This window comes from Polyodon spathula, chromosome 23, assembly GCF_017654505.1.
Source record: "Polyodon spathula isolate WHYD16114869_AA chromosome 23, ASM1765450v1, whole genome shotgun sequence".
Classification (NCBI taxonomy): Eukaryota; Metazoa; Chordata; class Actinopteri; order Acipenseriformes; family Polyodontidae; genus Polyodon; species Polyodon spathula.
Window position 1 is genome coordinate 5,949,271 of NC_054556.1, and position 27,224 is coordinate 5,976,494.

Below are 27,224 nucleotides of genomic sequence, written 5' to 3' on the forward strand. Positions count from 1 at the left end.
TTGTCAATTGACCAGTTCTTCCTGATTAGTGCTAACTAATTGCAACGTTTCCCTGCTACTCTGGCTGCTAATGAACTGAATGTAACGAGGGAGGAAGAACAGTGATTTACCAGTAACTCTTAAATGACTAAAGAGACTTATCCTGAAGAATACTGCAATGGTCAAGTGGGAACCAATACAGAGAATATATATATATATATATATATATATATATATATATATATATATATATATATATATATATATATATATATATTCTTAAATATGTATACTTAAATATGTATGTCTTGCATCTGGAGAAGGCCGTGTCTTGGCCATTTGTTTGTATTCCTGATTCAAGTAAAATCTGCTTCTGCGGTTCAGGTTCAAGTTGAAAAGTTAGTAAGATTTTTCTGGAATCACGTAACTCAGGCAACTGTCCAAAGAAGAATGCCTTCTCCAAGAATAATATTGGAGCAAACAAATGTAGAACCATTTGGAATGAGTGCAGACATCATATGTACAATTTGCAGTTTGTGGGGTGATGGTCAGTTGGGACAGGAAAGTGTTAAGGTATAAAATAGTACTTGTTTTGTATTCTGTTAATACTTGACTAATGTCAAATCCACAATCTTTGTGTTGATGAGTCTTATCCTAATACACTGAAGTTAAAGCAACCTAGTGTCCCAATATTTAATAAATAGCCTACATCATATAATCTTTGCTTCCTCTGTTTAAACTATAAAATACGACTGACATATTATATCACACGCTCTCAAATTAATCTCAAATGGCAGAAAGTGACAGCTGAGATGGTCCCGTCAGTGTTGTACTGGATTGCTGTGAGCAAACACACAATGTTTTTGTTTTAATAATTTCTGAAGAAATCCCATGGGCGTGTGCCTGAGGAAAGACGAAACCACTCTTTTTGACTCGCGGAATGACACTTCCTTAATCCATATTAAGTAAATTTGAAAGGGTCACATGCCAAGTGTGATTACATTGCCAGCTATCCTTTTGGGTGTTTTTTTTTTTTCATTATTCACCACTGCAGCCTTTTTTTAATTCAAAAAAATTGCTTTAGGGACCCAGGCCCTCCCATCAATGGTAGAAATCTATGTAACATGAAGTAGTAGTCAGATTAACACCCACTGTCATTTAACACATACTGTACACGATGAATCACGTTTTTGGGAGCTTTTTGCTAGATTGTGCTTGAACAATATTAAGGCAGTGTCAACAAGATTAGTTTTAAGCCATGCTTGGAGCAAAACAGTCAATATTATTTGGGACCTAAAATATTTGATTCGGTCTGTCCTAATCTAGTGTGTGCAATAATTGTGTTTTGAAGTTTGCAGAGCTCAAAGCCTTTTCCTTTTTCTAACTGGGCACGTTACTGTGTATATTGAAATGTCTTTCCCAAACCGTGAATTCAAGTGGTTCTTTAGTTTATTAGTTTACGATCCTAATTTCTCAGATTTTTAAACCCGCAGGCCGGATTTGATCACAAATCCATAGGCAGCCCATTTTGGGCCAATTGAGTAAAGAAAAATAACATCCTGTGGTCCAGTAATTAAATGAATTCCCTGCTTAGCAAATTAACTTATAGATTATAGTTAGAATTAAAGTGATTATTCTGAGAGACGGCAAGATGTGGTAGCAATTTGTAGTACAAACAAAACAAAACAAGGAAACCAGACTTTTGCAGTGTCAATAACTGCATTACAAAGCCTCATGCTACAGTACTACTATAATAATAACGCTTATGTAACCAAGTACATTTTAATTGTACTAATTGTTGATAGTAATAATTCATAATTGCAGGATGAAAAAGAATAGTAATTTAAACTTGGCAGTTGTCCCTCAATCTACAGTACACTATAACCCTTACTGATTACCACTGTGTATGTATGCGTGTGTGTATATGTGTGTGTGTGTGTGTGTGTATATATGTATGTGTGTATATATATATATATATATACACACACACACACACACACACACACACACACACACACATACATACATACATGTACATGGTAGTATGCATTATACAAATCAAAAGATTGAATTTTGCACATTAGTGATATTTAATGTGTGATTTATAGTATTCACACATTATGAAACGATTTCTGTTAACAGAAAGGCATTTTTAAAAAACATACAGTACATGAATGACGTCTGACGAACTGTCAAAGGTTTAAAACAATCTTCGAATTCCTGGCTTCGAACCTTCTAATACCTTTCAGGCACAGTACTTCAAGAATAAATACAATAACCCTATATTGAACAGTCATGGTTGGTACTGGTAAAATAAATATACCATTCATGAGGTTTCTATGCTCAGCAGTGCATCACAACAGGCTGATTTTCTTTTCAGATTCTGCTTTATTTATCTCAGATGTACAGCATAAATGTGACCCAAGAGTCAGTACATTTAAATCAACTACTCCCCATTGCGCGTCCTACAATTCATTTCTTTCTGGTTAATATGCCTGTTGGATTTTTTAGTATTATGATATACACTGTGGGACTGAATCTCTTGTAAAATAGCATATTTACATGCATGCTAAATGATTGTTTTAATAGAATAATTTAAAGTGCATTTTTCCTGCTGTGGTAAAACTTGCCATGGTAGATAAAACTGTATGTTAACGACAGCTGTTCCTGACAGTAATGCTACTCTGTAAAGTAGTTGATGCCCATCGTCTTCTCATTCAGTTCTTTCAAAACCACATCTGCTATAGGTTGTTATAGATTCATTGACCTTCGAGATCCTCTGATATAGCTCTGCATTCGCTTCATTTCATTACTCTTGGCTTGAACTGTGCACACTTTACGGGGCGACTTCTACAAATCATCGTATTTCTGTCGCTTGGAAGTTGGTTTTAATTCCTCATTTAGGTTGTTTTTATATGAGATTTTCCTCAGTCCCTTTCTTAATTTGTCTATGCAATGTAACATTCATGGACTCTAGTTGGCTATCCTTGACAAGATCTGACAGTTCCTTTGTTAACACAGAGGAGTAAGAAATGCATTCCCCAGAGAACTGAAGCAGTACTGATATTAAAAGTGTAATTGCACTGAAAGAATACGTTTCACAGTGCATTACTGTATTTCAAAATGCTTCAGATTTTTGGACGTATTTCAAGGGCACATTACTGCTGGGCTGTATGTTTTTTACTTTTTTATTCTTGTTTTTCTGTATTGATTTTACAAGTCAAGTAGTATAAAGTCTTAAACATGTTTTTTAATAGACTAGTTTCCTGGAAATACTGAAGATCACTGAGGACGCGTCATAGGTACTGATTTTATATATATATATATATAATATATAAAATATGTTGTGGTAACATGATTGACAGTAAAAGCAACCCAGACACATTAACTGCAGTTTTGCACACTTTTATTATTTACGAATTAAATCCAAACACACAGGAACAAAATAACAGTTTGAACAGAAACACAACACACACTTTTACACAACCTCTGCGCGCCACACTCTCGTACACGACCCACCCCAAACCATTAAACTGTGATGGAGTACTTCTTTTGTTTATCTCTTAGCTAGTGGAGAAATGTGGTTAACAGTCAAACTGGGGTAAGCCTGTTTAGACTGCACTATAATATAATGAAGTGTTAAAGAGAGTCACCTTGCCTGTCCAACTACATTACTTCCTCTTTCTGGGTAATGTTGTCATTTGAGGTGCACACTGCTTGAAATCAACAAATGCCCGTATTTGAAGAGATGTGTTATTTGAACTGCAAATCTATACCTGTTTGTAAAACATTTAAAACAGTGAAATGGGTATTATAATTTATGTAATAGAAAGTTTTGCTGTTCAAAAAAAAAAAAAAAAAAAAAAGTCTAGACACTTTAATGTCTTTTGACATTTTTTAATACTCTTGATATTCATTTCTAACCCTTTTGTGCCTTTTAGCAGCACTCCAATAAATAGACGTTGAACTGTAATTTAAAAGGTAGAAAATGTGTCTCATCCGTTTTTTCTATCGACTTTGCGAGGCAATTTAGCATTAGCTTTTGGTTTTGGTATTATATTGCTCAATGGCTTTAGACAAGTGGAGATTTATAGAAATGGCGATTATAGATTATACTATACTGTACATTGCTTTTGAAAAAGGCACATTGATTTCTTTTTTCTTTTTCTTCACACTGTGCAGCTCTAAAAACAAAACAAAGCAAAAAATCAACTTTTTAAATTAGTACAGTATGTTTCTGAAATGTTTAAGTCCACAGTTCTTCGAAAAGGATTAGGTTAGGTTATTCTTTTTGATATTTGAAATAAACATGAGTCCACAGGAGTAGCTTTTACATTTATTGTTGGTTGAGTGCTGATGAGGCTTATGGAATCACTTTGTCCCATGGATAAGCAATGTCTGTGATAAATAGGGCCCTCTCTTGGATTTTTAAATACTGTGTAATTAATTAATGACATGGGACCTCTAAAAGATGGAACACACAACCAGTGATTCTATTAAAAAAAAAAAAAAAAAAAACATTTAAAAAATAATTGTATATGCTACCTGTGTATTTCATATTCAATTTATTTCAATTTATTTTACAGTATATCATATTTTTTTCCCTCCTATTAGATAAAAAAATATGACTTGCATGTAATTACGGAAGCTATTATTGTAATGTATTGGGCAAAATGATCGACTTGGCTGTGCTCCAATGGATGTTCAGTGCCTTTTGAAGCCTATTTATACCCCTCTCATGATCTGTGCCTTTCCACAACTTTATCCCAGAATTGCTCCTTGGTCTTCATGGTAGTATCTTTGCTTTGAATGCACTACCCAACTAGGGGACCTTGCAGACACAGGTGCATTTAATCTGAAATCATGAACATTTTTTATTGCACACAGTGGACTCCATTTAACTTATTGTGTGGATTCTGAAGGCAATTGGTTGCACCTGAGCTTATTTAGGAATGTCACAGCAAAGGGGGTGAACACTTTTCAGGTTTTTATTTTTAATTGATTTGTTTGTTTTACACATTGAAAGTGTTGAGTAGGTTGTGTAAAGCAAAGGAAAAAAAAATCCCATTTAAATGATTTCAGGTTGTAACACAACAAACTGTGAAAACGTGGGTGCGTGAATACTTCCTATAGGTGAAAGAGCATTTTCTTTTACTTTGGAAACGTTTGAAACTCAGAGCATTTTTGTATTGAATTTGTATTGATGCCCCTCTGGGGTGCTAATCACTTCGCCCTCGCTGAGTGTGTATTGTTCTTGTGAGTTCCTGCTTTTCTGCAGGTTTGCTTTGAGTGTTTAACTTCTGTGCGCCTGAACTGCATTAGAATGCCAGCCAACTTCAAAGGTTCAGCCAGCCCCAGCTCGCTGGGGAAATCCTCAATTACCAGGAGACCTCTGTGAGATCTCCACAGTTTCTTGAGGTTTTTTTTTTCACCCACTTTTTAATGATTTCCTGCTGTATGTGAAACAGAGAAAATGTGGGATTCCACGAATGAAATGGTGTTCATTGCCCTGGGTTAAATGCAGTAAGGTGTTTTTGGAATTCTTCTTCTTTTTTTTTTTTTTTTTTTTTTTTTAGATATGTTTAAGAATGATTGTGGCTGTGCGCTTACATAACAGCACATTCTACAAAATGTTCTGAAATTAATGGGAGAATATCCCAAGCAGTTTGTCATTTTGTTGTACATTTACCTACAAGAGCAAAATATTTGATATGAATGTTTGATATGGATATACTGTAGTGGAGCTGCCTGCATATAGGTATTTCATACTTGCTGTACATTTTACATGTACGTTACAGGCAGAGGATGCTGATGGCACAATGTTTGCTCTAACTGTTGCTGAGGTAGGGGGAGAACTGTATTACATTGTTGCTATTGTGAGACTATGGTGGCAGCTCATTTAATGTTCTAAAGTGAGATTAGCCTGTGCTGGGTACGTCAAAGGGTTAAACGTGTGTTTTGGATTATGAGTGGCTCAGTCCATAATTAATTTTAGGATTAACAATTCAGGCATGGAGAATGAATATGCAGTGTTTGGCAAGCATTCAGGTAGTAACCACTGTAGGTCAGGTAAGGCTCAGTAAGCAGACTGATGATGACAGAAGTCTAATGAATGGAAACATCGAAGAGGTGTAAATAACCACTAACAGTCATTTTATATCAGACAAGCCCATAATAAAACATAATATACTTTGGCCCATGGAATTGTCCATTGGAGCAAGGTAACCGCCCTGTGGCAGTGAGGGCTCAGACCTCAGACCAGGAAATTAAACCAAAACACAAAACGTATGGGGCAAAACTGAGGCTCTGCGGCGCTCAGTGTTTTATTAATTAAACAAAAATAAACGGCTTAAACAAAACACACAGAAACGAGCACAAAAAAAAAAAAACTTTAATTTTTACAGAACTGCCTTGTTCATAGCTGCGTGCCCCACGCTATGCACCACTGGATTAGAGGGTGCATTCTCCTTTCAGGAACACAACATGGTTTCCAATAAGAGTGAGTGAGAGAACATTACATTTCCTTTTCTATTGCTGGTAATATACAACCATTAGCTGATCTCTGGAGTTGACTGGACTGCGGCAACTATAACCAAAGAGCAGCTCCTGAACTCAAAGTACTTTAACCAATGAAAAGACTTGGGAGCTACTTCCTCTTTTAAGAGGAGCCCTAGATGTTTAAAAAGCAGAAACGTTGTTCCATATCTGTGTCTGTGCTGATGTAATTCCCTGTGAAAAGGTGTACGAATCCATTAATTATACTTGAAATATAAACCAGGCTCAGTCAGACTTCACCTGTGAAATGAATTAATTTTTCATTTGGATCATCCTGCTTACATTTTTCAGAGTGCTGCCATACATTATCAGAATAGTGCTTGAAGTACAGAATGACACAGCTGTAAATGTTTCTGCAAGGCCCTTAAATAAATGTATGTTTGGAGAGCGTGAGACTTTAGTGTTTCTAACTGTGTAGAACTGTTTATAAAGTGTGTATGCATTTTTTTTATTATTACTCTCACACCATGATACTAATGCATTCTTTTTATTCACAAATGAATTGCTGTAGTTTTGCGTACTCTATTTACGTCAGACCAGAGAGCTGCTTATGCAGTTGTGATGTGGTTTATGACAAGATGCATCCACTGTAAATCTAGAGGACTGAGGGAATACATCATTCTAGGCCATCTTGATTTTCTATTGTGCTTTTTCTTATGGACTTCCAGAGGATCACAGATTTTATTAAACTCCCCTGCATGTCATTTACAATCTTCTGATATTGAGGGAGGTGACATGTTATGGTACTTAAGTTTACAAGGATGTTACCAGTGTAATTGCTTGATCAGTTAGGACAAAACTCTGACAGGATCCTATTGAAGGACCAGTGTGCCATTATCATAACCTTCAAATGTACAGTATCTGCTGCTGCAATCCGTCATGCTTTTATTTCTTGGAAGCAATCTCAGTTCTCTCCAGACCAGAATTTATCTAATGTATGTATATATCAGAGTAGAACCTGTAGACAGATTGCCCTTCCAAACCTGTTAATATTGTTTTTACTCTATGTGTCTGTGGGCTTCATTGTAGTTCAGTTTTACATTGCTCTCTCGTAAGTTTAAGTTAAATTTAAGTTAGTCTCTCGTAAGTATAAGTTAAATCACATTACAACTGGTTGCAGGAAGCACTTTATAAAGTCTATTTAAAATATTCACAGAAAGTGCAAGCAGCAATAGAAAACCAACTGGGTAAAACTGTCAACCTCCCTCCCCTCAAAAGAAGTGGAAACTACCTGGGTAAATATCTCTTTATTCTTTCTAGAGACGCAGTTTAGTTTCGATATGAGCTGTGGGTTGAAATTCTAATGATCTAGTAATGAAAGAGTGGTGATGAGGGAATAGCATGTGTTTGTAGGGAATTTGTGTCTCCCTTAAACAATAGGACACAATTCTCTGCCAGTGGCATTGCTTTTGAAAAGCATCAGGCTTCGTATCCGGTAAGCATCTCGCCACAGTCAGGCTTAGGAAAACGTATCATGTACTGTACACCAAAAGTTTTTTGCAAATGTTTCCATGCTGAGGCTTCATTCGAGCAAAGCTGGCAGATTTCCACACCGTTGTATTTAAGTGGTGTTGTCAGCTCTCATTATGATGTGTTGATAATGACTGCATGAGATAAACACTGCATGATGTGAATGCCCCAGGTGGTTCTGTGCTTGTTGCTGAAACTGTCAGTCCAAAGTGGTGAACCTTTGACAGCCCTTCAATTGTGGCACTGTTTGTAATTAGAAAATGCACAGTTATAAGGAACATACTGCAGATCTTAAATAGAAGGCTAATTTGCCTTGGCGAGGCCTTGTGGTGAGACCAGTGTCCCTTAGTTGATGTGTAGACGGTTCTCTGATAACTTGATTATTCTAATCACAGCACGGCTCAGAATCCAAAGTGACGTGTTGTGCTCTTACACTCGGCTTCGGTCTGGCAGAACTGTACTGAATTAACGTCCACTTAGCGTGACATTTTGCTGGAGCAGCTGGACTACATAATGGGAATATTGGTCAGAACTGATTTGCTTTTGCTGTTCAGTTAATTAAATGTTATTCATCAGAAGTGGAAGAGCACAACATTCTCTGTATTAATAGTTGCCCCCCCAACCCCTCTTCTAATATGCTGTGTTTTATAATAAACAGTTCACTTAACAAAAACAGATTCACCAGGGTCATTTTTCTCAGTGCAGCAGCTCACAAACGTCAGTGCAGTTACAGTTGTTGAAGAGAAGTCAGAAACTTGGGGTCTCTACAGAGCAGGCATGTTTACATCAGTCAGAACTACAGCAGTGCAATTTGTGGTTTGTTGTATTGTATTGCATTGTATTGTACACCAAGGCTGGATATAACCTCAAGTGAAAACTGACAGAAGCCCAGAATCGACCATCTTCAGTGCCAGCAAGTGCAGAGAGGATTCCTATAGGAGGGGTTGTGAGAATTGGATACAGCTATAGATCTGAAGCACCTACCGCTTACCTTTATAGGGCAGATACAATAGATCACTTTTTAAAATTACTCTAAATGAAATAGTCATTGAAGCCAAAAGTAAGGATTTTTAACATTCTGTGCAGGTCTGTGAGGCTGGGTTGTAGTTCATAGGCCTGGAGGGACATGGGAAGGATTTGAGATTGAGAGGAAGGGGGGGATTTGGGGGGGGGAATAATGAAAAAGAACAGTTAAGGAAAATGAGAAAGTAAGTCAAAATAAACTAAAACATGACAAATGCCTTGCGTTTCCCAGCAGATTAATTTTATGTTGTATATTTTTTAAATTAACTTTGTAGGTACGCTCACTTTTATAATCCAATTATTTTTAGATCAAATTTGTAATCTAACTGTAATTAAGGCAAGTTGCCGGCAATAAACATGATCTTGAAGTTAGTGTATGTGATGGTTAAATCAGCGTGACGCATACCTGATTATTATATCTGATGTGGTGTATGAAGGTTCACACATTGTAACCTACCCCCTCCCACCCAAACAACCCCCTGCCTTGCACACGCACGCACACACATACATACAGTCAACACTCGGATATACGATACTCAGAAACACGTCAGTCGCGTTTTACCGTCCTTGTATTAAGAATAAAATCAATACCCATTTGTGGCAGGCTGGCGAGTGGATAGAGGCCCAGAGACAGACTGCAGTTCAAAAAAATAACTATTTTATTATAAATAAACAAAAATAAAGTGCACAAGGGCAAAATAACAGATACTCAAACACAAATAAAGCAAAAACAAAACTCACAAAAATAAAGTTTCCAGGCTGGGCAATGCCTTCACTGGATTTAGAAAATTCAAAAACCACAAAACAAACACCAACCTGCTTCCTCAGCTCCCTCTCCCCAAATGAGAAGCAGAGGCCTCCTTTTATATCAGGTGGCTGGGCGCTGATTGATCGTTAATCAACCTAATCAACTAATCAACCCCAGCCACCTGAACATAATAAACCTAGGCAGGTAGGGGAAGTTAACCCCATCCCTGCCAATTTAAAAGGCAGAGCTTTGCTCTGCCACACCATTATATAGATGTAACAAATGAATGCACTTGCCCGTCACATGCGGTTTCCGACCCCGTCACCAGTTCTGTGATACAAAGCCCATCTCTTCAATGTTACAATGCACTTGTTTAACTGTCACAGCCCACACTGTGTTTTGTTTTTCTGGGATAGAAAATCTTTATTGTGCACTGCAGTTAAACAGCGCTTCCTCCAAAAACAAAGCGAACGAAACAAGGCAAGGTAAAGTAAAAGTTAATCATTAAACAGTTTGGGATACTGTGATGCATTTTTTCAAAAAATCTGTGATCTTTAATTGTTTTTGTGCATTTTCATTTGCAAGTGAACTGTGACATTAGGGCGTTATCGAGCACTATATTCTGCAATTTTCAATACTGACTTCGGTTTTAGTTCTGGAGACACTGTGTTGCTATTTTTTAATCTTTTGCTAAATTGCATTGCATTTCAGTTTTTAAGCAGTTCCGTGCATGGGAAACATTTTTATAAAGTTTTTCTGGTGAATTTTACATACTGCTACACTACATAATGGATTAAAAAATATGTACTGTATTACAGTCCACGTGTCCAGCTGTCTCTTTTAGCAAGTGATATTTTCAGAATATTGTTCTGAACTAAAATACTACAGTCCTTGTAGCTATGTATTTTTGACATGGTATGTTTTTTTTGTTCCCTGAAAAAATTGACAAGTTTTTTGTCTTTTATTGCTGTTCTACAGTTCCTCAAACGCAAGTCATATTGTACAGTTCCTCAAACGCAAGTCATATGTGTTCTTTGTACGAAATGTGTGTATATATATATATATATATATATATATATATATATATATATATATATATATATATATATATATATATATATATATAAATATTATTTATATTAACATACTTTATTACAAATACAAAGTGTCACAATCTATTCCTGTAGATTTCTTGCTTGGGGCCTGCCTTCTGCTGGCTGCTAGGTTTGCTCTGGAAACCATGGTGCAGTGTGTGTGTGTGGGAGGACTTTTTACATTCAAAAATTTTTTTTTTTTTTTTTTTTTTTTTTTTTTTGTAGCATTCTACAGAAGTTGCTTGTGAGCCTTTTTAAGAAAAGCTTGTTTGCAGTCGGGCTGGAGCCAGGATTTTGTGGGCCCTCGGCAATAGACCTCTAGTTGACCCCCCCCATAAAAACAAACAAAAACAAAAACATGTCATTCAAAAAGGTTTTTCATAATCATTGGTCAGGAAACATGAGATGCCTGATATTTTTTAAAATCAAAGTAAAATCAAATTAATACTGTATAAAGCACACTTTCTTTTCTTTCAGCCTACACAGTAACAAAAAATAAACCATGCTACTGCATTTTACACATTACTGTGTGAAAACAGTAAAATATTATTTAATTAAAACTAAATGATTGTAGCGCATTCTTTTTTTTTTTGCTGTGGCCTACTTATTACACAATTAACAGAAAACAGAACACACAGAAATAATCATTTTTAAATGTACATAGAAAATTTAACCATGTGCTTCATTAGATTGTCTTTCTTTTAGTCATTTACTTCCCTTTGACATCCAGATTTGTATTTCTTTTTATTTGGAGGTTTCAGAGGTTGACAGGTTTCATTTTTGATGGTTTAAAATCATGTAATTGTTTTAGTCGTTTAGATGTTAGGATAATAATTGACGTTATGATAATGAGGCTTGATAAAATGCTTGTCAAATGAAAGTCACGATTGTTGGAAAGAAAAGGTGTCAATTATAAAATGTCTATAATTGGCACATTTGTAGAATTGAATGTCGAGATCGGCCAACAGCTTTCGACTTTGTGAAGAACAAATAATTTCCTGAAACATTCTAAACTGCCTAAATGCTAATTATTTAAACTTAATTTCAATGTTCAAATTTTCATATGGTTCTCATTTAATGCACAGATCAGCAATTTACAGCTTTGGTCATAGGTCGGAGTCTTGAATGATTTGCCAATAAGTCTTGAGCTCTATACTATGAATTTGAGGTTAAGGACTGTGTAGAATCACATTTTAATTCTGCATGATGTATTGACTTGGCTGGAACCAATTTAGTTGTAGAATTGAGCCTTAAATCATCTTATCATAACCCCCTGGCTTGCGCTTCTAAAAAAGTAAATATATCAGGAATGTAAATAAATTAGTAACTTATGAGTGCTAAACTAATATGTTAAATCCCTAGGCTTTAGACTGATTTATCATCCCCACAAAAAAAAAAAAAAAACCTATCTTGCATGCCAGTACTGTATGTCTTTGGTGGTTATATTCACAGAAAACGGGTTTGCAAGAAAGCACGGGGGCTTGGATTAACCCATTAAGTGCCATTTTCTCTACTGTACATGGCATCTACCTGTTTTTTTTTTAAATTTTCTTTAACGATACTGTTATGATAACTTACTCCTAATTTTGTTAACCGCAAATGCTAAGTCTAAATGGAATGTATTAAATTACATCAATTCTGCTGTATACTAATTATTTTAATTTAATGTGGTATTTAAATCTGCCAATGTTTATATCAAATGAATCAACCCTATTATTTTACTTTGACAATGACACAAACTGTTTTAGGTTGTTTTAAAATTAAAAGAGTTAGGAGTATCCTTACAACATGCTGATCATTTTATTGACTTTTATTGACTATTTAAATTGACTTAAGAATCCACAATGAAATCCTGCTACGGCAGCTGGTTTTAATATGTATCTCTCCGCAGCCCACATGCAGTATTTCTAAGACATGAAAAAGGCCTGCTGCTGTGATTGGTTCTGTGTTCAGGGATTACAGTGCCAAGCTGTGTGATCTCAAGTAATATTTTGTATTGTAAGGTGGTTGTAAACGTGTTAGCTAAGTGAGAAACTTGCCATTTGCATCTCTGAAAATGAATAGATATTCATATGCTTGAAATGGGAACAGTTCAATTATAATGTAATTTTCTTCCAGGTACAGACTAATAATGTTAGTAATATCAGTATGAGTCCTTAAGGTTTTTATACATACAGTATTTCCTCTGATCAAGCAAAGTCAATCCATCCATTCACCAAAGGGACATTTGTGACTGCTACTGCTGCTGCTGCTGTTGTTTTTAAATTCTGTAGTACTTGGTTGAGCAACTAACAATATCAAATTCAAACACAAAAATCCTTAATAAAAGCTTGTATTAGATTATTTAAGTGCAGAATACTCATTCCAGTGGCTTATTGGCCTGAAGGGTATTTAAACCTAAACTTGCAGTGAATATATAAGTGACCAAGGAAACTGCATACAAATCCAATGCGATCAAACGTGTAGTGGAGAGGGTGCTTCTGGAACACAAACAGCTGTAATAAACTATTTGGAATAGTGACTGTGCAAGAGTAGAACAGACAATACTAAATGCTGAGGTTGAAATTCATCACTCCCTGTTGGTGCTTTCAGAATAATAAGAACACCTGTAAAATTAATGCTTTACATGAATTGGACCATGATTAATAGAAAGGGAAGGTTTTGGTTGGTGCCATTTTCATATCAACCAGTTCGTATTTAAGCAGTTATATTTTTAGCTTACGTTGGCCGCAAAAAAAGCTCATACATACATACCCCCCCCCCCCCCCCCCCCCCCCAAAAAAAAAAAAAAAAAAAATAGGATTCTGCTACTAAAGTGTTAGAACCGCATTCTACAAATCTGTAACTTGATAAATTATCCTCCTGCTCAAATACACTTTTGAGGAGCGTGTCGATTGGTAACATTAGGGAATGCCAGACATTCTTTCAGTAGATACGCATACGTTGTAAGAGACCTTGTCATTTTCAATGGCAAATTCAAATTTATTGCATTTAAAAAAAAAAAAATAAATAAAAAAATGTACAGTTCCGATTTGTTTGTAGCAGAAGAACATTAAATCTATGATGAGGTATGTCAAGCTAATGCCAGTTTCATTTTAAAATTGGCATTGGGTCTTTAAAAAAAGCTTGTTTGCGGTTTTATACTTTTTGGATACAAACCTTTTAGACCCTGGGGGATAAGCATCTGTTAGTTTTACTCTTTTAGCAAGCTGCTGTTTTCAATGGAATCATGTCCGATTGTGTGAAAGCCCCTGGACACTTAGAGCTGTACTTTTGCACTTGTATTTTGTAAGGAAAGATTATGTTTGGCTTTTACGAAAGCCATGTTTAAGTATCACAGCTCTACAATCAAACAGGAAAAACCATCAGTTTAAGATGAATCCGATTTTCAGTAGTTGTTGGTTTGTTAAATTGTGTTTTCTGGCATGTTCTGCATGTATTTCTTTTACAGTAGATATTCCAGGTCTTTTATAGTTGGCAATGTAAAATAGGATTGATAATGAGGTACAGTTGGGCATCCTGTGGCTTTTCATTCTCACTGGAAGATATGCTGCTGCAAGACTGCCAAATATGCAGAGCCCATGCTGTCTGTTTTACTACAGTAGGTACGTCAAGTGTATGCCTAATTTACCTGTTATACTTAATGACTGTCGTCAGACAAAATTTCACAATACATTGATGTCCTGTTCTCTATTCAAAAGCACAGCTTTGGAAAACTCTATCATTGGCATAGAGGCAGACTTTCACCTGTGTGTGCTGTATAAGCCTATTTCTAGAGCTTTGGATGTGCATTATATATGCCATGTAAACCAAATTATTAAACTGTTAGCTACATTTTAGGGGTGGAGAATTGTAAAGACACATTAATAAACTAGTATGTTTTAAGTTGAAGTTCTAGCTTTGCAGGATGGAAGAAAAAAACTTGAAAAAAAAAACAGTCCTCCTAATCGTCGTTCGGCACATGTGAGAGTGTATAATAACACACAGCTGCTTTCTGCTTGTTTTTATGTGACAAGTGCTGCACAACCTTTCATTTGCAAAATATGATATTAATCAAAATGTTAATGTCATATTCTACCAGAAATTGCATTCGTCATACTCTGCATGCCATGAAAGCCTTGCACATACTGCATCTACCAGTAATTACAGATTGGAGACTGGTTATTAAACATATTTTCATATTAATTTGTGTTATCTTTTCTAGGGATGAAATTAATAACTTAATCACATTAATTAATCATACTTTGTTAGTGTTGGAACTGATAGTGGCAATAGTTGCAGGTTATTTCAAGTAGACTACGATGGGCGGTGTGAACGTGTGGGCTGCAGTGCGTAGGTGCAGGGGTGATGCAGGTGCTCCAGACAAGGACAAACACCAAGTTCAAGGTTCAAGTATTTTCTTTTTATTTTCTTTAGTGGTCGACTTGACCGTTGAAATGATAAGGCTGGCTCTACCCAACTATGGATATTGCCAGCATATAAACAAAGGGGTTGCAGTCCCAAAATAATAATACAAAACACAGACACAGACGTGTCTCCGGACAGTGAGTGCTCTAGGTGCAGTTGCGGTGATTAAACAGCCGTGTTTGTTTGAACACAGGTGCAGTGCAGTCTGGGTTTAGCGCTGTCTTGAAGCGGCAGCTCCCAGATTCGTATTAGCTGTCTGATTAGGACAAATATACACAGTTTCAAAAACAAACAAAACACATCACTCGCGATTTACAAATGGATTTACTTCCTTTCTCGGCCCTAGTGGTGACCACTTCAAAATGAACAGATTGCTGGGGCCACTTTCCCTAAATACACTCCACCACGCCCTCTTTCTGTGGTGCGGCCAATCACGTCTACTCGAATCCGTGAGTGACACATCGCCTACCGCAATGACTTCTGGTGTCGTGACCCCGTCCCCTTCCTCGATGGCCGGTTTCTGACTGACCCTGGAATGAACTGCCAAACCATCCATTACGGGGCGCTCTGCTCCGATTATACAGTGCCCTCACAGGTCGGGAGGGAGATTGTTGACTAGTATTAATTCGCTGTCTGTTTTAAAATAATTAAAAATGACTTTTCCTTGCCAGTCTGCCTGAGAAAAGGTATGTCACATTTTCTGTACTGCTGGTCACATCGTTCTAAACTCTTATTACTTTTGAAAGACAAAAAGATGTTCAAGCAACTCCCTTGCATTTTATGGATGTTGGTTTTCATAGACTTGGTACACAAAGGGCCCTATTAAATCTAACTTGACTGCAGAATATATATAACTGTAAACTGATCACACCCACAGATTGTACTGACTGCCATAGACTGGAAGTGACAAACTCAGCAAAAATGCTTTTAATAAGGGAACATGATTTTTGAGTTTATGAAATAATAGCTTACTACCATTTAACATTGAAACATCTAAAGCACACAAACAATATATATAATTTTTAAAGACAAAGAGCAATTTTGATCAAGTGAAACCAAGTTTTAGGGGCCCTTATATCGCTGATAATAACGCACTTAACAGCTACTGGACAGTAATAAATTCCTTTATCTGTATAAAGTATGTTCTTGTGAAGCGCAAAACACAAAGACTAAATGACTATTGAAACAAGCAAAAGGCTACTTATTGAAACAGTACGTCCATGTTGTCGCTGCACAAGTCAGATAATTGCAATTTCCCAGGACAAAATGACCTTTTCTAAACACAATTTTTTTCAAAAATATTTTACATGGATAAGTAGCCCTTAAAGACTAAAGACTAATTTCTAGACGGTCATGGGGGTGCGAGACATTTTCCATACTGGCTGGCATGTAAAACACAGGACAAAGAGAAGGTTCTATCAGTTGTGCTGAAATGTAAAGAACAAGAGGCATTTCCTTTTAGTTTATTATAGTGTATATGTTTTTTTTTTCAGCATTAGGCCTGCTTGATCTGTATAGCACAAGGTACGCTATGGGGGTGCGTACTGTCTCAGTACAGAAGCTAAAATATAAATTCCACTACTGTCATTACCAGCAGGGTTATACTAAGTCCCAAGCTTGCAACGGACTGTAATTTACATAGCAGTCCATACTATAACCACTGATCTGCTGCCATCTCATCAAGTTCAAAGGGAATTGCCAAAAGTCAACAGTAAATTAGACATTGTCTTCTAAATAATTAACTGGACATTTCGATATTCTGCTGCAGTAGAGGTAAAATTTCTAAACTTAAAGACCCATTATGTATTAAATAACTGGCTGCTTTGACAGAATAGACACCTTTGGTTTACACATATGGCTGGGACCAAAAAAGATATATGTTACTTAATATAAAATACAGTATATGTATATGTTCAGTTACTGTAAAACAGCTGTCTTTTTGAAAATGTGCTTTTCAATTTATAGTAATCAAATTGTGTCAAAGTGTAAGTAGATTTAAGTATATACCACTTTTTTTTTTTTGTGCCATATTTTATTTTATTTTTTTTGCGCTGGTCTTGACTGTAAGCCTGTCTCCAGAATGTCATGTACTGTAGGTGTGAGGTCTTGAAGTAAGCGAGAGAGAGAAAAATGGAAGGAATTTTTCCAGTGTATGTGCAAGCTGTCATATTTGTCTGTGTCCTTGCACATCCCACTTGACCTGTTTCGATCCTCATTAGCTAGCTGTCCTCTGAACATAAAACTGTGCCCTCAGCATGCAGTGCAGCTAATGAGAAGTGTGTCGATTGGCAACTTTAGGGGAGGTCAGACATTCATCTTGTGAAACGTATTGCCATAGCCTCCCAGCTGCCGCTGTGTGAGTTTACTGTATGAAATGCAGGTATGTAGCTATTTTGTTGGTAAAGGCAGAATGTCTTGACAGAAGGTGTCCTGAGTTTGATTAATAGGGGTTCGGAATGATTTTGACAGGCTGGGGTGACCAACAGGGGATGAGTTCTCGAAGGAGGAAGTTGCAGATGGTAAAGAATCTTGGGATAGCCCAAGCAACTCTACCAACTGTGTTATTATATATCTGCATGAGGTACTGCACAGGTACAGTTTTTGTAGAAAGTGAGAGTTTGTTTGTGGGTGTTGTAAGAACTTTGTGGAACTATGTGCAATTCTGATGTACCTATTTTACAGATTAAACAGCAGGGATGAAGAAACATTTGCTTTAATCAGCATTTGGGCCAATGGTTCAATCCAGAGATGCTTGGATGGAAGTGGCAGTAACAAACTGCTTCCGGGGCATTGATATGCGCATTGTGCTCTTGCGTCTGTCACCAAGGTCAGCCCTGCTTTATCAAAAGCAGTGTGGAATCGCGTGCCCAATTCCTCATGACACCGGGTCCTTTCCGGGTAGGTTCTGACCCGGGTAGATCATGCCAGTGTGAAAAATACTTTATATACCAGGGGTGGCCAAACATCCTGACTTTACAAGCTGCTTACCAAAATGGCAGAGAGCTGCAAGACACATACTGTAAAACATGAAATGTTTGGGAGAAAGACAATTTAAATACTATCATTGTTTTAAACATTTTTTGTATTCTCTGGTACATTATAATGCACTCTTGCACTTACTCTGTGCAGTACAGTAGATGTTATCTCTTGATTGCTGCAAAATACACAAGTACAAGGGAGCACATTGCAGAGCCTTTTCTGTGTATTAAGTACTTTTGAGAGCTTTGTGGATGACAAATACACTATTTATTTTGAAAGGGATCATGAGCAGACCTTCAATAAAACATTTAAACATGCACTCTCTAGTCTAGCGCGAACACACCAGTTTTATAAAATTTGACATAAGTGATATTCTATGCCATGCAAAACTCGTTTGAGTCGTTACATTCGCTGCTTTGCTGAACACCGACGGGAGAATCTGCTGACTGCTGAGGCGTGCTTTTAAAGAGGCCAGCTTGTTTCTCCTCAAGTCTGATTCAGGACGATATTCAAATGAAAATGTGTTTCATAATGATGTTTGAGGTTGCTCGCCTACAGACGGTATGTAAGGGATTTGTTGCAGATGAGACACAGAGGTTTACAGTGAAAGCAAACTCTACCACCCATTCTGGCTTAAGCATCATACTTTAGTAATCCTGAAATGTAGGAATGTGTTGTCACTCAGTAGTTGGGTCAGGTTTAAAGTATTCAGAACGAATCAATGATAGATACAAGTCAGAAAGGCAGGATATTGCCCAGCAGCACTGGGAAATGTGTTTACTATTATTTTTATAGTAGATTTTATTTTTTAATGGGAAAAGGGTAAAGCCAACATTAATAGATTAACCATTTCCACAGTTTTTCCTGTGTTTTCCGATATTTATTGGCTGTCCACCTATTAATTTTTTTTTTGTTTTGTATCGGGGGGGTATTTTATTGGTTAAAACCGAAAATCAGAAGCCCTAATTATACTAACATAGAACTCATTGGGATTTGTGTGTGTTTTAGTTTTTTTTTTCCCCCCACTCGAACCGAAAAACTACAGTACTAACTGTGAAAGCAGTATACATAATTTATAAAGCATTACCTTAGAATGCTTCGGCATGTAGGACCTTAGCATTTACATAAACCTACAGGGTCATCCCGCACTAATGTTTTAATTCTTTAAACCTGTATAATAATCACACCAAAGATCGAAAGAAAAATAGTGGTAGAAAAACAAACAGTAGACTCACCAGCTGCTACCAACTCTGTGTAGAGATGCACTAAAGTCAGAAACCTCTACAGTGTCCACAATATCATACAACCGTGTCTGATCTGTGTTTTTTTTTTTTTTTTTTTTTTTTTGGGCCATTACAACTTACATAAAGATCTTTGTCAATGCACCCTTGCAGAAAGGTATCGAGCTGCAGGCTATTTAAAGAACATGTTTTGGGTGAGAGTGTCTGTTTGGTTTGAGTGAGTAGCAGGAAGAATCCTGCGAATGTGATTCAGCTGCAGTACCTGTTATCTGCAGTAAGTACAATCTGATCATCTATAAGCACGTTTACAGTACGCCTGGGCCATGTGGAAGAGCCAGCATCGTGTGGTGTAGAAGGAAAAGCCAGTAAGCAGTGTGTTTTCGTAATGACTGTGATTTATCTCAAAGCTGCAGTCTGTTTGCTTGCTTTGTATGATGAATGACCTTTGCGATACAGTGGCCAGCCCTGTATGACACTTAGCTGATGGCACAAAGCACAGGCGCTGTTTATCATGGCCCACTTACGCCAATCAGTCAAAATACCTGCATCACCAAATACACCATCCAACGAAAGAAAAGTACATTGCAGCTGCAGTATTGAGCATTTATTCAGCTTGGAACTAGACGCAATTTGGTAATAACTAAAAGTGATTAATAACTTTCTATAAAATTGCTACTTGAAGTCATCATGCATTAATAAGGATTTTATTTTTTACAGTGTAAACAGAAATGTGTGCTTAAAAGCATACCTTTCAGTATGAATGCCTACAATGAATACTTCAAATCCACAAGCATGAGTTAAACGTACAGATGTCATTTCATTAATTTTATGACTCAAGGTACATGGATTGGAAGTAATGGTCCTGAAAATGATAGACTCTTGACATATTATTTCAACAGGTTAAGGGCTGCTAAGTTTGACCGCTGCTGAGCCACTATTAAAATACAGCCGCCCCTTCCCTTGCTGATGTGATTTGACTTGATAACAATTATAGGTATAGGTAGTGACAGTATAAGAGGTTCCAGCCAAAAGGAAATGTCTATGACCTGCTAGCTAGACTCGCAATGGGAGTGCATTTTCAGACACAGCAGGTCTAAACCAATCACTAGGCCAGAGAATGTTCTGAGATCCAATCTGCACAATGAAGGACTGAAAGGGTAAGATGAAGCAGCGCACTCCATGTATTTAGCGGACTGCTGGACCTACAAACTATAGAAATAAGGTTTATCCTTCTAAACATGTACCATATAGGGCTTTGAAACTAAATAGTGTTATGTGCTTTTGCTTTCACGCTCACTGGTTTAATATTGTACTAAACAAAATACTAAAAACAGGGCTTCAATAAATGGACTGGTATCTGTGGTGGAGCTGGTTTTGCCTACCAGAGTACCTCCTCTGGTTCTTGCATACAGAGGGAGCCACAGATACTGCATCATCTCACTGTTAAGAGTTGGGGTAAGTGCTTAATTAGTGCTTGGTTGAAACCTAGAAAAACGCATATTTTCTTCGGTCCTCCTTCTGCCTTGGTATCATAAATCGTGCTTGGCAAGGGGTTATCTACCTTTACATTTGGAACTTATCTTCCCAAGTCTACAATTATGAGACTTTAAAACTTATGATTTGTTTAAATTGTTACATTAAAATATATTTTGAATAACTCAATGTAGATTGTTTTGTTAACCTTAGCTGCGATGAATCAATAAACGCTGTTCCGAAATGTTCCAAATAGATTTACGTTTAAATAAAGGAAAGCATTGCTCTAAATAGAAACACAAGACCTCCAGGTCAATGAGTTGAACTTGGCTGCGTCACTTTCTTTTCATGTCCCATGTAATGTTGGCCCACTTAACTTGTTTACAGTTTGGACCACATTCTCTGCATTCTAATATAGGCTACAAACTTGTGACAAATATGTGAAAGTTATATAGCCAAAAGCTGATTTAAAAATAATTAATTAAAACTCATAAGGAGTTCAGAGTCCTTAATGTTGTTGTAACACATGGAATGTGGAATGGGTCTGTTTTTCTTTTGAGGATGATTACTTACAATAACTGTGTGTGTTTGCATAGCCTGGGAAATAGAACACTGAAAGTTCAGGGGCTACAATATCTTCTTCATGCTCCAAACTGTGTTCACAGCTTTAACAAATGTTGCATTATTTTGTTTGCTATTTTAACAAACAAACAGTGACACAGTTGATATACCTGCATTGTCTTCATTAATAATTATTTGAATTCAGATATTGCTGATCAGTTTATTTGTAGAATAAATATATGGACAATGTACTTTGTAGCAGAGGGGTGGGGAAGGTAATGCATTATTGTCCTCCTTGTTTCTGTTCTTTACCATCCTGTCCATGGGGATTGATTGGCCTCCAGGCAGTGTAAATGGCATTCAAGGCAGCTCCTGAGACTCAGAACAGCAGGAACCTTACCAATTGAAGTTGGTGGTGACTTCAATTCAATCAATCTGTAAGCCTAGCTGCTTGTGTCATCACAGATGAAAGAGCTCATCATTTAGGTTGCAGTTAAGATCAGTGAATTCCCAAGTTCCTCAGGGTGAGCTTAACTTCTTCCGAACTGGTGGTGCAAGATAGCCTTGTTGGCTTTTGAATTGAGAGGTCATTCCATATGAAACCAGCTGCGTGGTAATGATGCTTTTAAAGTAACTGAAGTATCCAGCTAGCACTGGTCTCTCCAGCACTCACCTGGTCACTTCAGCAAAAGCAATTTTGGGAAAATGCTGTTTTGTGGTAGACTGGGATGTTTCATTGCGTGAAAGGTGCTCTGTAAGTCTAAGTAGTATTGCATCTGTAATATTAAAACACGATCATAAGATATACTCTATATTAGTTACATTTTTTCACACATGTTTTCAAAGGGTAATGTATCAGGTGTGCACTGAATATAGACTGCATGTGTTTAAATAGGAAACAATGCCTCCTAATGCTCATATAGTCCTCTGTTATACAGTAAGTGGTATTGGGATTGCTCTCAGGCTGGCTATTCCCGTAAATACAAATGAACACAATACAATTAGAAGCTTTTAGGTACTGTAGTGTTTTATTACAACATCTTCTGAACCCTTTTCACTTAGTGAGATGCTTTTTGTTACCAGAACCATTAGATGCAGCAGTGAGACAGCTCAAGATGAACGTATTTCTAATTGACAGATGCTTCTGCATTTTAAAGAGGCATCTGGACTAAGGCAAGAAGTGACTGCTGCACATGTAATACTTTATTTTATTTCAGTGTTAAGCATTTATCAGTTGCTAAGTTTAATTTTATTGATGTGAGATTTTAAATGAGTAAATTCTGTACCATAAACAAATGTATATCCCTGCAATGGGCATATGACGTGCTGTATTTTCAATGTGTTTCTTTCAATGCAATTTTAAGATTTTATGATTTTGAGTTTGTGCATTAAACCGATGATTTCAGTCAATTTTATTGCGATGTGTTGAGGTTTAATTTACTATTTATGATTGCATATAGGCTTTAGGTACGGTTTCTAAACCTGGGCCCTTTCATTAAATAATGATACTGAAGGGAGGTCCAGGGAGTGCTTTTAAAGCTTAAAACAGGTGTTTGAAATCATGGCTTTCAATGGCTGTGAATAGAAAATATAAACCAAAACAAATGGTAAATGACATTGTAAATCATAGGATTTTATCTTGAAAAGAAAAAAGAAAAACCTTTTGTTTCCTGCTTGACATATGCTCTGAGTACAACGTAGCCTTAAAGTAGTCCAAGAAACCCAGCCATTACTGTCCTACAAATCCTTCTTGAAGCAAGTACTTGATGGGATTTTCTGTTCTTCTTTTCCACCGGCTTCAACAGGAAATAGCTTTCAGACAGGAATCCATTAACCAAGCTAGTGCCCTGGACAGAGCTAATGTGAAGGGAAGTGCTTCCTTAATGTAAACTTGTGTAAAGCTGCAATGTTACAAACTAACAGCAAACTGAAAAATATAGAGCATGTGGTTGTAGCTCTGACACCCACAACTCTGCAAAAGCAATGGCCCTATAGCGTTTTTAAGCTGTTTACTGGCATCACAAACAGCTCAAAACATACAGTTCTCATTGGTTTGTAATGAGGGTGGATGGTAAGGTTAAAAAGCTTGGATGCGGTACATTTTTTCTTTTTATTATGCCCTGTTCAGAGTTTTGTAATATTAAACCATCTGTCAATTGAACCTCAGATCTGTATTGTGTAATACGAGTGGTGAGCTAATTTAGGCTTTTAAGCAGATATTTTATATAACGGACATTAATATTGTGCCTTCAGGATATGCTCCTTTCTCTACTACTAAATGGTTTGTTTTTACTTTGCATGTATTCCTCTAAATAACCCGAAAATCTGGCTGTGCATTAACTGCATGTTATCATATATCGCCAAGCGATTGGAGAAAGCAGGGTTCATTTCAGAACCCTTGGATGGCTTACTAACAATAACTGGAGGGAATGCAGCTCCTATCACGTCTCAAGAAATTACAAGTCCTTTTGCTGTGTTGTCTTTTTGCATGTTTAAAACATTTCAGAGTTATATTTCTACTAAGCAGAAGCTTCTGCACCAGAACTGAGTAGAATTCCTTTCAGGGAACTTTGACCATTTGGAATGTATCATTATTTAAATAATTTTGTTTTCTAACATTTTCAGCACTATACATACATACAAAAAAAAAAAAAACCATCACACACACACACACACACACACACACACACACACACACACACACACATCCTGTTTTTTATTTTTTTATTATTGAGTTACAGAAAATTTGGAATACAACATTGTTAACTTGTTCTAAAACATATTCTTGTTTGCTTCACAGCAGATTGTCTGGAATGCTTTTAATAGCAGCAATGTCTAGGGAACAGTATGGAATCAATTAACAGTAACGGGGGCCCCAGAAAGACTTCTGCTGGAAATGCATATCTCAACTTCCTGACTGTAACCTTACTCTCTTGCTTGACCACTGCCAAAGTATACAGGAGGCCTGGGACTTGGGAAATTCAGCTTAGAACAGTTTCCACAAGCATGCACGCTAAGGAAACTGCATGCATCACATGTTTGTGTGTTTTAAATACTGTTGTCGTTTGGGGGACTTTAAAAGGCATTCTAGCAGACATTAAAAACAAATGTTTTGTTCATGCCACACTGGCAAAAAATAAATAAAAAATCTTTATCAAAAGCTAAATAAGCTACCTGTCCATTTGTTTATGTTGTTTTAATGTAATGCCTAAATAAAAACAGAGAGCATATTGTACTTGTGTGCATATGTGGTTTGTTTGGTCCAGTTAGCATTACTGGACATGTTCTGAAATGTTCATACATTTTTGAAAAGAAAGATTTGCTTTTTTTTGTCTAAAGCCAGAAACTCTGTTCAATTTAATGCATCTGAAAGTTTTATACAATGCTGACTTGTAACACATTTAAACTGTCAAGATGTAAGTAAGGACCTTGGTGACCTGAATTATTATAATTGCAACCTCAAAATGCACATTTTATTTATTTTTTACTTGCTGAAAATAGGTATAAAGCTCTTTTCAAAATGGCCACTCTAGTGCACTGGGGTTTGAGGTCTATCCTCTAAGTCAAAAACAGGAAGAGCAATTAAAAAAAACAAACAAACAAACAAACAAAAAACATAAGTGCTCTGGCTTTTCTGGTCTATTCCACACCATGGATCGTTATTTCTGTGTTAAATGTTTGCCAATGTGGGTAATAATTAAGAGGAACGGTAGTTAGCAGTGAGAACTGGCAGAAACTATTATCAGCAAGGTTAGTTTACATGTATTCAGCGTATTTGTGAAGCAAGCTGAGTTTATTGACAATGAACTTGTTTTACAAACATGGAAATATGCTAGACAATAAATTTATTTAGATGTATGTATCAATTATATTAAACAATGTATTGATAATTTAAAATTGACTTGTCGCACGCAAATAAAAAAACTCAAAAAAACTTTCTTGAAGACCCCAGGGAGTTTTATCCACACATATGTATATTACAGGACATCTGAGTTTAATGACAGTTAACTTGTTTTGGCAACATGGAAATATACTAGGGAACACACTTATTGTGTTGTCTATGTTAAGTCAATAGAAAAAGGCTGAATCAGGAGTCACTGATTCTGTGAAAGCGGCAAGCCAGCTCAGCCTGAAAGGCAAGGGAACTGCAGTTGACTCCAAAGCTCTTTTTCACAATACTCTCAGATACCAACACAGATGTTCTTACCTTAACCCTTGAGAGGCAAAAAGAGAAATTGCTTCCGTGGAATGACGGTTTAACCCCTCGGTAGGCGGATGTCATCCAGGAAGGGCGTATAGAGAGCTCAGTGAATACCTACCAGAACGGCATGTTTTGGTGGTCGTCTTTGAATTGAAAGGGAGATACTTCAGTGGATAGCACCAGTCAAATACGCCTTCAGTCTCCTTTTTGTGAAAATCTGGCAGCAGACCTGAAAGACAGTTTTGCCCTAGATGTCTGCTTTGGCTGAGTTGACTTTCTGACAGTAGTCACAGTATTGTGTTCTCTATTTCAAGTTTCTCTGCAGTCCCAGTGGATTTTCAAACTTTAACAGCTCCTGTTAATGGAAACGCCAGCGTACTCCCATGAAGTATACTTTCCTCTGATGATCTCAAGCTGAACTGGATTGTAATGGATTTTTTGATCCTTAAGAAAACATGTCAAAATGTGCAATAAACGAGATCAGCTGTCACAGGTGAAAGTAAGAGATAGCAGTGTGTTAAAAAATACTTATATAAATTAGATGACACGATTACATTTTAAAGTAGAAATTGAAGTAGTCTCACTCTTACATAACTTATAACATGTTATGTTACATCAAAGAGCTTGGTGAGTGTTTTCATTTGAAAATGTATTTATATAGAGTAACACTTTGGTATAAAAAAAAAAAAAAAAAAAAAAAAAGGTTTGCAGCTTTGCGATATTGAAATGGAAAAAATCTCCTCAAAACAGAACTTACATTGTTCATGAAGCACCTGTCTTGGTTAACATGCCCATCATGTATCCAGAATGTAAAGATAACAGTAACAGGTTATCAATGCCGAAATAATTATGAGCTACAAAATGGTTGCAGAATTGATGACATTAATCCCTGGTAATTGTGAGCAGATTGGATGCTTTAAAGCCAGCATGGCAAGCTACCTACTTATTTGTACGTTTTTTCGACTTCTGAAAATTGGAATGACCTGAAGAATATGTGATTGTTAACAGTTGAGCTGACTAGCCATTAAGGGTCATCACAAATCACAAAAGGGTAGAACAGTCGTGCACCGCATCGTATTTTAAAGCCACAGAGTAAGGCTGCAGTTTTATTATGTTGTGTTCATTTGAGAAACCCTGGAACGTGGTTATTTAATGTTGTAACTTGTAAGCAGTGTATTTATTTATGTATTTAATTAGAAAAATTTGATTAGGCCCCTTTTTTATATTGCTTTAATATCTGAAATATGAAATCAGACTAAAAGTGCCAAGGAGGATAGACAATGAGATTTATTAAAATGTTTCATAACAGTGGTAAAATATAGGTAGATTATGTACACAGTTATTAATATCTGTGTGCCTCTCTCTCTCTCACTCTCTCTCTCTCTCTCTCTCTCTCTCTCTCTCCTCTCTCTCTCTCTCTCTATATATATATATATATATATAGAGAGAGAGAGAGAGAGAGAGAGAGAGAGAGAGAGAGAGAGAGAATCGAC

At 36.7% G+C, this 27,224-nt stretch overlaps 1 protein-coding gene across 1 annotated transcript in view; it reads left to right on the plus strand.

Annotated features, from left to right (window-relative positions):
• Nucleotides 1-27,224, plus strand: part of LOC121298082 (receptor-type tyrosine-protein phosphatase gamma-like) — a 168,554-nt gene that overhangs the window by 37,457 nt on the left and 103,873 nt on the right. The gene's annotated exons all lie outside the window — the stretch shown is intronic.